Source organism: Pristis pectinata, chromosome 8 (genome assembly GCF_009764475.1).
Source record: "Pristis pectinata isolate sPriPec2 chromosome 8, sPriPec2.1.pri, whole genome shotgun sequence".
Lineage (NCBI taxonomy): Eukaryota > Metazoa > Chordata > Chondrichthyes > Rhinopristiformes > Pristidae > Pristis > Pristis pectinata.
Window position 1 is genome coordinate 47,611,910 of NC_067412.1, and position 13,978 is coordinate 47,625,887.

The following is a 13,978-nucleotide window of genomic DNA, read 5'->3' on the forward strand; positions in this document are numbered from 1 at the left end:
GACCAAGAGGTTACTAGCACATTAGGCACAACACTTGTTGCTTTCATCAGGCGCCACTTTAGTCCGCTTGCAGTGGCTGGCATGTATCCACTTACTTCTACCTTGACTGCTGAATTGGTGATCAGCGGTACTTGGTAAGGGCCTTCCCACTGAGCTCCCAGTGGTTCCTTGTGTAGTTTCTTGACCAGGACCCACTCGCCAGGAATCAGGGTATGTCCTCCTTCCAGTGGACAGCTCCAAGCACCAGAAACCTGTTGGGAAGCAGACTGAACCGCTTGGGTTAATTTCAGACAATAATCGACCAAACTATCATACAATGTGTGCCACAAGTCCACTGCGTCCAAAGTTGTACTTCGAACCTGCTCCATCTGATCAAAGTGCCCCATTCTTTGCGAGGTAAGGGATTGAACTTGCGGTTGAGGCTGTGGTTGGAATTGTTGTTGTGGAGGTTGTAGTTGGAATTGTTGTTGCTGAGGCTGTGGTTGGAATTGTTGTTGTGGAGGTTGTAGTTGGAATTGTTGTTGCTGAGGCTGTGGTTGGAATTGTTGTTGCTGAGACTGTATATGCCAACACTTTTTGCACTATGTCCCTTCTTACCACAGAACTGACATCTCATTTTATTACCTGGTGGTAGTGGCCCAGACTGATATCACTGTGCATTGCAGTCCCACTTGTCTCGTTGGTTAGCAGGTGTGGACAGTTGGTTCATTTGTACCAATCTTATTTGGAGTTTGGTATCTCACTCCACACGTGTTTGGCAGTTTGCACCAGATACCTGTAGGGAATGGCAGGTTCACTCCAATTTACTCTCGTTAGCCTCACCATTTTGTCAATATCTGGTTTCAAGCCATCCATGAATGCTGACTTGAGGGTGCCATATTTGGATTCCTCTATATTATCTTCAGTTATTCCTTGAACTCCTGAATAACTGATCCAAACTGTCCTATACCAGTCTTCGTATTCAGAAATATCCTCTGAAGCCCTTTGTTTGCAATCGGCCACTTTCCTCCAATCAATCTGCGTTAAGGCCTGTTCTTTCAACCATTTCTTAATTGCATTCCAACCACCTCCGAGGTCCTGTCTGTCATCTCCCATGCTATCATCAATTCTCTCACTCAACTGTCTGATTTGCTGAGAAGACAACATAGTGGCCAAAGTTTGGAGGCCATCATATGGATGCAGTTGGTAATATGTTCTTGATTCGATGAAGTTCAGTCAAAGTCCTTAAGTTTCCTTTTTTAGGATGTGGAATTTCTCTGGACCATTTGTCAATTTTTTCTGGGTCCAGTGGTTGATGGTAAACCTCTCGTCTCCTTTCATAATCTCCATTCTCATTCTTTCGTGCTTTGATTGCCTTCACTTTTATTGGGGCAAGTTGTGACATGGCTGCCAGACCAATTCCCTCATTGTCGTCATCATCACTTGAGTCACCAGAGGTTTCTGTTGAGTCAGTGTTACATCCAAGATAATAACTTGGTTACAAGAGCCTCAAGAGATGAATACCTCTAGAGAAATAAGTATACTCTTTTGGTAATTGAAGTCCAATACTTGGAACACTGCATGGGCATTAAAGGACTACACCTGGTTCAAGAGAAGGTAAAAGCAATTACCAGTGTTCCTGGCCCAACTAATGTAACTAAGCTGAAGGTGTATCTGGAAATATTGCATTAATATAATAAGTTCCTGACAGATCTAGCAACGTTCTTAGTTCTTTTGCACTAATTGTGGTGAAAGAAGGTGAAGTGGAGATTCAACTCTTGATCACTCGGTCTACCTGATTGTACCCTTGCACTTTATTTGTCTACCTGCACTGCACTTCCCCTGTAACCGTAACACTATATTCTGCATTCTGTTTTTTTTTTTCCTTTTGTTCTACCTTGATGTACTTATGTATGGAATGATCTGACTGGATGGTATGCAAACAAAAGCTTTTCACTGTTTCTCGGTACATTTATTTATTTGTCACATGTACATCGAAACACACAGTGAAATGCATCTTTTTGCATTACGAATATGCTGGGGGGCAGCCCACAAGTGTCCCCACGCTCCTGGCACCAACGTAGCATGCCCACAACTTCCCAACCCGTATGTCTTTGGAATGTGGGAAGAAACCAGAGCACCCAGAGGAAACCCACACAGACATGGGGAGAACGTATAAACTCCTTACAGACAGCGACCAGAATTGAACCCATATCGCTGGTGCTGTAATAGCATTACGATAACTGCTACACTACTGTACCACATCAGACTGAAGCTCAGGAAAAGGCTTTGTTCATTCCAAAGAACTGCTGCTGGTTGCTAATGTGCCTATCCACTATTCAACTGTCAGACAGTTAATCTGATCTTGTGAAGATGGTTGTGAAAAACTTATAAGATTTATGTCTAAAACACTGAAAGCAGCACAGAAAAAGTATACTCATCCAGATAAGGAAGGTTCAGCCATCACACTTGGAGTGAAGCAGCTCCATAATTGTTTTTATGGACAACACTTCACCATCTACACTGATCACAAACTCTTGATCTTTTAGTTGCATGAAATGGAGTCAGTTCCCCAGCCAGTTCCCCCAGGAGTTCAAAGCTGGGCTGTGGACTTGAGACCATCTGAATATATTATTGGTTTCAAAGCCCAGAAGTACTAGGACAATGTAGATGCTGTTAGCTGTCTTCCATTTCCAGAGACGCTGCTAATGAAGGATACACAGCCAAGTGCAGGTGATGGACCATGCTTCTTTTGCTCTTTCTGAGCACTTCAACCAATATCCCTTTGAGTGTGCTTTGTACACTTGCTTTATAGTTTAGAGGCAAACAAAAGGACACAAGTCGGATCCCGGTGCAAATGCAGCTTTCGTCACACACTCACACACACAGTTAATCAAACCTGAAAAAACCTGAAAGCGTGTACCACCAGGCTCAAGGATAGCTTCTATCCCGCTGTTTTTATTAGACTATTGAACAGTCCCCAAGTACAATCAGACAGATGCTTGAACTCACAATCTACCTCGTTATGACATTGCACCTTATTGTCTGCCTGCACTTTCTCTGTAACTGTAACACTTTATACTGCATTCTGTTATTGTTTTCCCTAGTACTACCTCAATGCACTCATGTGTTGAAATGATCTGTATGGATAGCATGCAAAACAAAGATTTCATGTGACAATAATAAACCAATTTACCAATCATACAATACTTGGGCATTAACTGGTGATCACAGGTGCCTTTTCCGGGCTCCTGGAGTCCAGGGTTCTCTTCACGAAAGTTGGTTTCCTGCCTGAGATGGTGCTGATGCTGTCTTTGGTTCCTTGGTTGGAGCCCTCAGAGTTGGTCCTCACTGACTGTGTCCTCTTTGGTTTCACTGGCTGCTGTCAAGGTTTGTTCACGTCTGAACACCAGGCAGAGTTATCGCTCACCACCAGATGGGGTTACCCCTGCCCTGGCTTGCTGTGGGGGTTAGTTATACCCCTACTCTGGTCTTCCAGAAACTTCTCTTGGCTTGACCAATTGGATGGCATGGTGGAAGAGCCACTGCTAGTCACTTCCAAGGGCAATGAGCTTGGGGGAAGCTTTGAATGCGACAGGAAACTGAGGCTCCATTCCATCAGTTTCGTTATTGATTCTCTTCCCTTGGACTGATACTGATGCTAAATATTCAATCGCTAATCAACAGACCTGCATATGGTAATAAACATCTCTTCTTGCCATCACTAACCTGTGAGCGCAGACTGAATGTCTGCTCCAACTGGTTTTGTGGATTTGGATCTTCCACTAGTCTAAGGTCAGCTTGGCCAACCTTCCCATGATTCCCAGCTCCCTGTTATGGGAAACGACTTGGCCACAATCAACTAGATATTGCCTGTGGGTGCTGTGCACATCAAACAGTGGGCAGCCAGAGATACTGTGCCTTCTCAAGAGGAACTCAGATGTTCTACCAGAGAGGCATTTCCTGCGTATTTGAAGTAAGTTAAATAATGTGGAATTAGCCTCTGTGTGTATGTTTGTGTGTCTCTTTTGGTGAGGAAGGGGCGGAGAATGTATTAATGTATAAATATACAGGGGTTCCTGGGCTACGAATGACCTGACTTACAGAAATCCAACTTTAAGCAAATTCTCCTATATTTTTTAAAGCATTTTCAAGCCAGTAATAATAATAAAATGTTTCATGCTATTCATTAATGGCTGGTCATATAGTTGGGCAGACACAGTAGTGTAGCGGTTAGTGTAATGCTTTTATAGTGCCAGCGACCCAGGTTCAATTCCGGCCACTGTCTGTAAGGAATTTGTACATTCTCCCCGTGTCTGCGTGGGTTTCCTCCAGGTGCTCTGGTTTCCTCCCACATTCCAAAGATGTACTGGTTACGAAGTTATGGGCATGCTATGTTGGTGTCGGAAGCGTGGTGACACTTGCGGGCTGCCCCCAGAACACTCTATGCAAAAAGATGTACTTCATTCTGTGTTTAAATGTACGTGTGACTAATAAAGAAATATTATCTTAATTATGGGTAGCTTTTGGGTAATTATTCAATGAAATGAAAGAATTACAGCAAGTGTATATAGGGCGATATGATATGGGTTACGAAGGAAAATGATCATTTCTGACATGGAGAAATTGGTTTATGAATAGTTTTCAGGAACAGAACCCTTATACAACCTGGGGACTGCTTGAACATGAGTATTGTTGATAGTTATTCCCTTCCAAGCCAGCCTAGGGTCGTGTAGCTTTTGGGAAGCTTTTTCTGTGTCACTGCTTCATTCTTTGGCAGATACCATTTGAGATGTTCTCTGTATGAACTGTGTTTGCAGACATGTGCACTCAGCAACCTTGAGCAAAATAAGTAAAATTCCTAAAGAGATGAAACTGAACGTCCATTTTTCCTACCTAAAATATAACATAGCCCTTTCACACCCCACATGCCCTCATCCTCAATATCTTCTGCCTCTAGTCATTAACAAACCTCCTTGGTGTCCCGTTTACCTCATGCTTTTTTGTTTCTTGACTCTTCCACCAATATTAAAAGCAACAATCTGTAGATACTGGGAATCTGAAATAAAACAGAAAATGCTGGAAATACTCAGCAGATCAGATAACATCTGTAGAGAGAGAAAAAGAGGAAATATTTCAGGTCAATGACCTTTCATCAGACCATTCTTTTTATTTAATTAATCAAAATAATCATTGATTTTAAACAATACCATCAAATCACCCCTTAACCGTCCTTGCTCCAAAGAGTTTCCTAACATCTAGTAAGGAGTTACATCTCCTTCTATCTGTTTAAGAATGATATCCTTTATTATTGTTATTGTTTCTCTTTCTCCTTCCTACCAAAATGTAACACCACTATTTTCTGCATTGAATTTCTTCTGCCCTGTCTCTGTCCATTCAATCAGCTCTTCCATATCTTCTTGCAGTTAATTTTTTCTTAATTTTTAAAAAAATTTATTTCCAGCGTGGTAACAGGCCCTTCAGGCCCAACGAGTCTGTGCCGCCCATTTTAAACCCAAATTAACCTACCCGTATGTCTTTGCAATGTGGGAGGAAACTGGAGCACCCGGAGGAAACCCACGCAGACATGGGAGAACATACAAACTCCTTACAGACAGCGACGGGAATCGAACCCCGATCGCTGGTGCTATAATAGCGTCGCGCTAACCGCTACGCTACCGTGCCACCCCTCTTCTCTTCTTAATCGCTTCTCTTTTTAACCAGATTTACAAACCTGTATCATCTGAAGATGCTGCAAATGTGTTCTGTACTCATGTCCAAATGATATTGTAGCAAATACCAACCTTAGAAGAATGACACTGTATGCTAAACTCCAGTCAATAAAGCAATCTTTCACTATGATTTTGTTTCCTGTAACTAAGCCAATTTCATATCCACATTGCCACAAGCTCTATCATTCCATTGACTTCGATTTTGCTAACAAACATATTATGTGGCATTTTATCAAACACTTTCTAAGAGTCCATTTACACATCAACCACATTGTACTGTCCTGTCACTTGATCAAAAGTGCTCAATCCAGTTAGTTAGACGTGATTTGCCTTGAACAGATCTAAGCTGGCTTTCCATTATTAATCCATATTTCTCAAAATACTAATTTTATCCCCATTTAACATTTTTAACAGCAAACTCACCATCGGGCTAAACTGACTGATGTCTGGGTTTGCTTTTACACCCCTTTTTGAACAGGATATAATAGTCACCATTCTCCTGACCTCTGTTGCCATCAAGTGTTGAAGAAGGATTGAAGGTTATATCCACTACTCCTGCAATCTTTACTCCCTCCAGAATCTGGCATTCATCCCATCCAGACCGAGTGATGTATCTTCCTTAAAGTTTCTGGTTCCTTCCTTTTGTCGGCTTTTCCCCTATCCAGTATCCAGATGCACTGCTGTGCCTCTAATTACCAGAATAAGAACCAAACAATTCCCTCAGCTCAACCTTTACACCAAGCTGATAAATTTAATTAACTGAGTCACATTCTTGTTAATTTAATTCAATTTCCTTCATTATTGTTATTGGACGTTAAATCTTGTTTTCTTTTTCTCCCTCAGATTCTTTTAGTTAAACATACAGCATTCCTTTAGGACACCAAAAAAAATGTTTTAATAGTCAACAGCCAATCAGCTTCCTGCTGATCTCAATGGCTTTCTTAGTCCAACCTCCTGTATCCATGTTATTGTTGTACACTCCATATCCTTGGCCATTCAGATTGAAGAATCATTAAAAGTGACTTGCAGAGACTGAACCAGGAAGAAAAAGTGAAGATAGCTAATTCAATATCAACTCATACATGGAAAGTTAAACTAGAGAGAGGAAATGTGAGATTGGAATGAAAATGAAGAATTAAAGCAAGAAAAAGGATTTAATAATATATACTTTTAATTCTTTAAAATCTCCAACAATAATGGAATTCTAAAGAAATGAGAGTCCACATTTAAAGAAGCAAATTTTCAGTACTGGGTGCCGTTACCAGCTAATAAGAGCTGCCACACCACCACAAAATCTCTGACACTGGAATGGACAGCCCTGAATATTTTCTAGTGTGTTCCTTTCAAGAAGTAGAGCAGGTTGATAACTGTAATTTGATTTTGATGTAGGGTCCCATGATGAGATGCTGTTACAGTAAAGATTGTGGAGACACAGAACAACTCAGACACGTGCAATTGCCAAGCTGTGACAAAAGTTTCTTTCCATTCATGTTCTTGACACAACTGAAAATTATCATCGCCATTTCTTCATATCCTGTCCTGAGCTACATCAGACACACCACTAATTACAACCTAAATTCACCAAATGTGACAATGGTCTGAATTGAGCCAACATGGTGAAAGTTGGAAGTCTGAGGTGAGCTGGAGGTCAAGTGTCAACACCTGACTCTCCAACCTTCCATTGCAGATTGGTAAATTGGTTTATTATTGTCACATGTACCAAGGTATAGTGAAAAACTTTGATTTGCATGCCATCCATACAGATCATTTCATCACGTCAAAGCAATGACGTAGTACAAGGGAACAGCAATAACAGAATGCAGAATAAAGTGTTACAGTTACAGAAAAAGTGCAGTGCAGCAGACAATAAGATGCAAGGCCATGACAATGTAGATTGTGAGGACAAGATTCCCTCTTATCATACAAGAGGTCCGTTCAATAATCTTCTAACAGTGGGAGTCTTGACTTTACATCAGGGAGGGCTGAACAATAAACACATTCATTGCATGGGAATGCTGATAGACCCTGCAACCTGACCCGAGTCAGACAAGACCTGACAATCTATGCTTCAGTTTGGGTCAGGTCAGGGAATCAAAATAATGAAAAGTCCTAGGACTCAGGTGGGGTTTGGAATGGCCACAGGCTTGTGGGGTTGGGATTGAGTTTGGATGGGGCAAAGCCAAACTGTGTTCAAATTGGACACAGCTGGGTGGGGATGTGATTGGCTGTGATTATATAGGATTGGATTTTAGTTTCATATGTCAGCAAATCTCTCGGTGGTCCTTGTGGATAAAGGAAAGTGTGTGCATGTACTTGAGCCATTTTACTTTATTTTAATATTTTTAATTATTTGCAAATATTCTAATGTGATTTTAAGAGTTATACAGCATGGAAGCAGACCTTTCGGCCCATCTAGTCCATGCCAACCAAAATACCACATCCAAGCTTTTCCCATTTGGCCTATAATCTTCTAAACCTTTCCCATCCATGTAGCTATCAAACTGTCTTTTAAAAGTTGTTATTATTTCTGCCTCAACCACTTCCTCTGGCAGTTCATTCCATATACGTACCACCCTTTGCATAAAAAAGTTGCCCCTTAAGTTCCTATTAAATTTTTCCCCTCTCACCTTAAACCTATGCCCTCTAGTTCTTGATTCCCTAACTCTGGGAAAAAGACTGAGTGCATTCACCCTATCTATGCCCCTCATGATTTTAGACACCACTGTAAGATCAACTCTCAGTCTCTTACATCCCAAGTCCTAGCCTGTCCAACCTCTTCCTATAACTCAATCCCTCAAGTCCTGGCAAAGTCCTTATAGATCTTTTCTGCCTCTTTCCAGTTTAATAACGTCTTTCCTAAAGCAGGACAACCAAAACTAAACACAATACTCCAAGTGCACCCTCAGCAGCATCCTGTACAACTGCACAATGACTCCCAACTTTTTATACTCAATGCCCTGACTTATGAAGTGCTAAAGCCCTTCTTCATCAGCCTACTTTCAGGGAACCATGTACTTGTCCTCCAAGGTCCCTTTGTTCTACAACATCTCCAGAGCCCTGCCGTTCACTGAGAAAGCCCTACTTGGATCTGACTTTCCAAAATGCAGCACTTCACACTTACCTGAATTAAACTCCATTTGCCATTCCTTGGCCCACTTACTCAGCTGATCAAGATCCCCCTTGTAAGTTTTGATAACCTTTTTTATTGTCCACTGTACCACCTATTTTAGTGTCATCTGTAAACTTACTAACCATGCCTTATACATTTTTATTCAAATCGTTGATACAGATGACAAACAAGTTTAATTATATAATGTTTTTAAAAGTATATATTATCTTTTCAATTTATTTGAATTGATTTCAATCATTTGTAAGGGATGTTTAGGACCTACATGAAACCTTTGCATGACCAGTGAGCTGCCAGACCCTCCTCGGGCTGGGCCCAAGTTATGATGCTTGGGCCCACTTGTGTTTCACAGGCTGCTCTGTCCCATGGGTCTTGGCATCAGCCAATATGGGCTTCTGTATCTGGAACAAGTGTGAGTGGGTGGGTGGATGCCAGTGAGTATGGACAGCTGGCTAGTTCCAGGATGATCTGGCTCAATAAGTGAATAAACTGGTAGTACATTAAATTACTGTTAAAAATGCTTCTGTTTTATCCTATGTATTTCCAGCAGTTGGTGCACTGTCTCAATACTGCTCAGAAGCATCAGTCTAGATTATGAACTCCAGTCCTACTCTTGGAATTGAATCAACGAACTTCTAGCTCACAGTAGATGGTCTGGCTAAATAGGAAAAGCTGAAATTTATACTGGGTAGAATGCAGTCATTTGTCAGCTGAATGACTATATAAATATTTGACAGGAAAAAATGTTGGAAGATAAATCTGACCTTTAAACCTGCTTTTACAGTTAAATTAATCTCTTGGCAACTTGACTTGTTTATTTTTCTTGGCTAAGACTTGATTGCAGCTCTTAAACATCAGAGTTCACAAAATGTTGGTTTAATTATCAGAGCGGATTGAATTGCTATTCTGAAACCCACCATATAAATATTTTACCAGTGTTGCTCCCTCCTCTCACTCTCTACTGGATCTTAACAATACCTGTCAGGCTGATTTTACACTACCATTAATTTACTGCAATTCTTTCCATTAATAAAAAGTTTAAACAGTTACCCTGCACTTTTTCAACCTTGTTCAGTTAAGAAATGGCTTGTTAACATGTGATGTTACTTTAAAAGGTAACTCAGTTTTAGTACACTAGATTACAAGGAACTGACAAATGGGAAGAAATGTAATTGGAGGTTATAAAAAGATTATGATTTTAATTATATCATTGATTTATATTTATGTTATTGGATCCAATTACAATGTTCTGCCGAACTAATTATGTTGATGACACCTATTCCCTCTGCCTGCACAAGGTCCATATTTCTGCATATTCATATACCTATCCCAGAGCCTCTTAAATGTCTCTATCGTACCTGCTTTCACCACCACACTTAACAGCACATTCCAGACACCCACCACTCTCTGTATTAAAAGAAAATTTGCCCTGTACATCTCCTTTGAACTTACTCCCTCTCAACTTAAATGCATGCCTTCTCATATTCGGCATTTCGACCCAGGGAAAAAGATATTGGCTGTCTACCCTCTATGCCTCCCATCATTTTATAATCTTCTATCAGGTCTCCCTTCAGCCCCTGCCACTCTGGAGAAAACAACCCTAGCTTCTCCAACTTCTCCTTATAGCACATGCCCTCTAATCCAGTAAACCTCTTCTCATCATTTCTATAATGGGGCGACCAGAATTGAACTCAGTACTCCAGAAGCGGCCTAACCAGAGTTTTATGAAGCTGCAACATCACTTCCTAACTCTTAAACTCAATGCCTCAACTAATAAAGGCAAGCACGCCATACCCCTTCTTAACCAGCCTATCAACTCATGCAGCCACTTTCAGGGAGCTATGGACTTGAATTCCAAGATCCCTCTGTACATCAATGCGGTTAAAGGTAAATTCTTCTGGATTGGATGAAAATACGCAGTTTAGAGAGGGACTGGAACTTGGAATGGAATCCAGATCTATCAATTTTTCATTGCAGAAGTAATGCAGCCCTAATGTAAATGGTTGTCTGTAGAGTTTTCTATCACACTAGAACCACATTGCTCCCTCTCCATTGCTGCATGTGCCCAGGGTTCTGCAATGGCAGATAAAGAGAGGGGAGAGGAGAGGAGCTGAGGTGATGGAAAGGGTGAGCAGCTTCAAGTTTCTCAGCGTCAACATCTCAGAAGATCTATCCTGGGTCCAGCACATAAATGCAATCATGAAAAAGGCATACCAGTGGCTCTACTTCGTTAGGAGTTTGAGGAGATTTAGTATGTCACCAAAGACTATGGCAAACTTCTATAGATGTACAGTGGAGACCATTCTGACTGGTTGCATCAAAGCCTGGTACGGAGGCTCCAATGCACAGGAATGCAAGAGGCTGCAGTGGGTTGTAGACTCAGCCAGCTCCATCAGGGCACAACCCTCCCCACCATTGAGGACATCTTCAAGAGATGGTGCCTCAAGAAGGTGGCATCCATCACGAAGGACCCACACCATCCATGACATGCCCTCTTCTCATTACTGCCATCGGGAAGGAGGTACAGGAGCCTGAAGACCCACACTCAATGACTTAGGAACAGCTTCTTCCCCTCTGCCATCAGATTTCTGAATGGTCCATGAACATTACTTTGTTATTCCTTGTTTTGCACTATTTATTTATTTTATAATTTATAGTAATTTTATGTCTTTGCACTGTACAACAAATTTCACAACATACAGTATATGTCAGTGATAATAAACCTGCTTCTGATTCTGATTCTGAATGTACATCCCAGTCCCTGCTTTACCCAGTCCCCCTGAATGTCCTAGTGGATGAAATCTGGGCCAGGAGCAAGATGCTGAGAACCAGGATGTTCAGGGGACCATAGCTCAATGTGACAGACAGGAAGCTGCTAGAGAGGTAGCATTGTAACCAAAGGAAAATAGAGCAATGCATGAAGAAATAACATGACCTGACAAACAATGTAAAGGTGAGCTCTAACACTTTGGATTGCATCTCAAATGCCCTTGCCTTCAATGACAACACCCTTAGATAAATCCACATACTCACCCACAAGCTTGGCCCCTCTCTCAGAGACACACATTGATATCGCCAGAATGTGCATCAGCTCTCTTCCAGGACATGAGAACACTGAAGGAAGGAAGTACAATCAATGATCCCAGAGTGCCCAGACTGAGCTTCTGTCCAGGGAGGTAAGGCTTTTGAAAATTAAAGCTTTAGCACCTTAAAAGCTGCCAGCCAGAAACAAAGAATAATGGTTCTGGTGCTGGAAATCTGAAGCCAATGTAGAAAACAGTCGAAGCCCCCAGCAGATTAGGACAATCATTTTGGGTGCAGACCTTTTGTCAAAGCAGGAATCTGCAGTTAGATGGAACATTACCTATTCAATCCATTAAATAGACTGAATGAAAGTCTGATCTGACATGACAGTTGCTCTTTGCTTTCTCAATATCCTCCCCAGAGAGGGAGAACATTTGCATGGAGACATAAGAGACTGCAGATGCTGGAATCTGGAGCTACAAACAATCTGCTGGAGGAACTCAGCAGGTTAGGCAGCATCTGTGTGGGGAAAGGAATTGTTCACATTTCAGGTCAAAACCCTGTAGCATGAATTGGTTTCATAACTTGCAACACAGATTGCATGTACATACGTACGTACATATGCATGTACAAAGTATGTACATATGTTCATTCCTACAAATGATAGAACTTGTTTCCTCTCTCTCTCTCTCTAGTAATTGTTCTTTTTTACCAGTCTTATATGCCTTGGATGCCACTCATTACAATACTGTGGAGGTATGATTACTATTTCGAGTGATTTGTGTGTATTTTCCTACTTGTGAACAAAATCAACTTATGGACGTCAATAAAAACAGAACCTGTTCATTACCCAGGGATGGCTCGTAGCCATAAGTTTCATCTCCTCAGGCTTATAATATAAAAATACTTTTCTTTAAGATGTTTTGCTCATTTATAATTGTGCAACACAGGAAACATTGCTCTCTGAGACATACTGCTGTGTCATAGCCCCTTTTTCAGGGAGTCTGTCTCAGTGTATGTAGAATCACAGGCCTGTTCCAGAGGATTACTGCAATATTTATTCTCACCACATGATGGAGACTGTGCTAAATAATTCATTTCAGAGCCAGAAATAAGGAAGTCATCTATCATAAGTATCATCAGACTGTATTCTGTATTTAAATCCTCGTGAAATATTTCGTTTCTGAAAGACTGAAAGAAAAAGATGTATTATGCTGCATCTTTCACTTTCTGTTCAGCATGTTCCTCAGTCTTTCACAGTCAGTGAAGTATTGTTTAAAGAGCAATCATTGCCATAACGTGGGAACATAGTAATTAATTTGTGCACAGCAAGATCCCACAACAATATGATGCTAACCAGGTTGCAATACGGAAAATAACTTGCCCCCTCAGTGGAAGGTTTTATAACAATGCTCTCTCTGTATCGGAACTGGCCCCTTCTGCTGGTGTAATACTTGTAATATTAACTCACTTTTTTCTCTCTGCACCTACAGTGCTTCATGTGCCGGTCTTTTCCAACAACTCTGCATTTCACAGCTGCTTCATCTTCCTCTTTGTGTGTTCTCTCCCCCTCTCTAACCTCCCTCCTTAGTCTATCAACCAGATGCCTTCATCCACAGTTTATCACAACTGCAATCTGGGCCCCACCCTATCAATATACTCCCTTGTCCTATCCATTCCTCTCTGCAACTTAAAGCTGACTTGTTTTGTCCCTTTCCTGGTCTTGACAAAGGGTTTTTGACATGAAACCCAGTCTCTCCTTCCACAGATGCTGCCTGACCTGCTGAGTGTTTCCAGCATTTTCAGTTTTTATTTCAGATTTTGATCTTTCAGACTTGCAGTTTTTTGGCTTTTATTTAAAACAAGGCTCCAAGGTTTACCTGCACTGATGAATGCTAATTTATAATGTAGTTTTCCATCACATTCCAGCACAAAGACCCATGTATGTTTTCACAAGGCACTGCCTCCTAGTAAGGGAAACAGCATGCCTGGTAGTAATTTTCCATTGAATTCCAAAAGCTGCTGACAACTGGGGGCTCCAAACCTTAAAGGGGATGTCAACATAAAGCCACTCTATTGCTGCAAGTTGACAGAGTTCTGTCTACTTGGAATATAT